We start from the raw sequence: 205 nt of genomic DNA on the forward strand, positions 1-205 counted from the left end.
TGAGTTTGGTTAAATATGAGGGTGCTGCAAGCATCAGGGAAACTTTGGGTGTGCTGTTGAGGTGCAGGGAGTGGTTTTAGGGCTGCCTGGGAATGAGGATGCTGTTGGGATGGGCTCTTTGGTTTTAGGATTGCTGAGGGAGTCAGGGAAACACTGGGTGGGCTGTTAGGGTGGGCTGCTTAGGTTTAGGGGGTATGTCTGGGGA

This window comes from Apaloderma vittatum, unplaced genomic scaffold (genome assembly GCF_000703405.1).
Source record: "Apaloderma vittatum isolate BGI_N311 unplaced genomic scaffold, ASM70340v1 scaffold34753, whole genome shotgun sequence".
Taxonomy (NCBI): Eukaryota; Metazoa; Chordata; class Aves; order Trogoniformes; family Trogonidae; genus Apaloderma; species Apaloderma vittatum.